The 701-nt window shown below is 45.6% G+C and overlaps 1 non-coding gene across 1 annotated transcript; it reads left to right on the plus strand.

Annotated features, from left to right (window-relative positions):
• Positions 1-597: 597 nt before the first annotated feature.
• Positions 598-701, plus strand: LOC122687643. Its single transcript, XR_006339208.1, has one exon. It is a non-coding gene; the product is annotated as a U6 spliceosomal RNA (small nuclear RNA).

Consider the following 701-nt stretch of genomic DNA (forward strand, 5'->3'; position numbering starts at 1 on the left):
GAAATAATTGGAGAAGGAAATGGCAACCTACTCCAGTATTCTTGCCTGGAGAATACCATGGACAGAGGAGCCTGGCGGGCTACAGTCCATGGGATCACAAGAGTCGGACCTGACTTCGTGACTAAACCACCACCATAGGAAATAATGTATTCCCGGTAAATTAAAACATAGAATGTAAGAACTGGAAGGATGTTCAAAGAAGCTGAAGGTTAAGGCTGTCAGCTTTGTGGGTGATTTCATCTCTGCCCTGTGGACATTTCACATGTGTGTGACTCGATCTACACGTCCACTTTTTATCATTATCATCCTTTAAAAATAACATGGCGGGAGGGTGGGATAAACTGGGAGAGGAGCGTTGACATGTATACACTGCCGTGTATAAAACACACAGCTAGTGGGAGGCTGCAGTGTAGATCAGGGAGCTCAGCCCAGTGGTCTGTGATGACCCAGGGGGGTGGGATTGGGGGAAGAGGGGGGAAACGCAACAGGGAGGGGACATCGGCATATATACGGCTGGTTCACCTTGCTGCACAGCAGAAACTAACATAATATCGTAAAGCAATTATACTTCAGTTAAAAAAATAATAAGTAAAAATAGTGCTCGCTTCAGCAGCACGTATACTAAAATTGGAACGATACAGAGATTAGCATGGCCCCTGCGCAAGGATGACACGCAAATTCGTGAAGTGCTCCACATTTTT

The sequence above is a fragment of the Cervus elaphus genome, chromosome 31, assembly GCF_910594005.1.
Source record: "Cervus elaphus chromosome 31, mCerEla1.1, whole genome shotgun sequence".
Classification (NCBI taxonomy): Eukaryota; Metazoa; Chordata; class Mammalia; order Artiodactyla; family Cervidae; genus Cervus; species Cervus elaphus.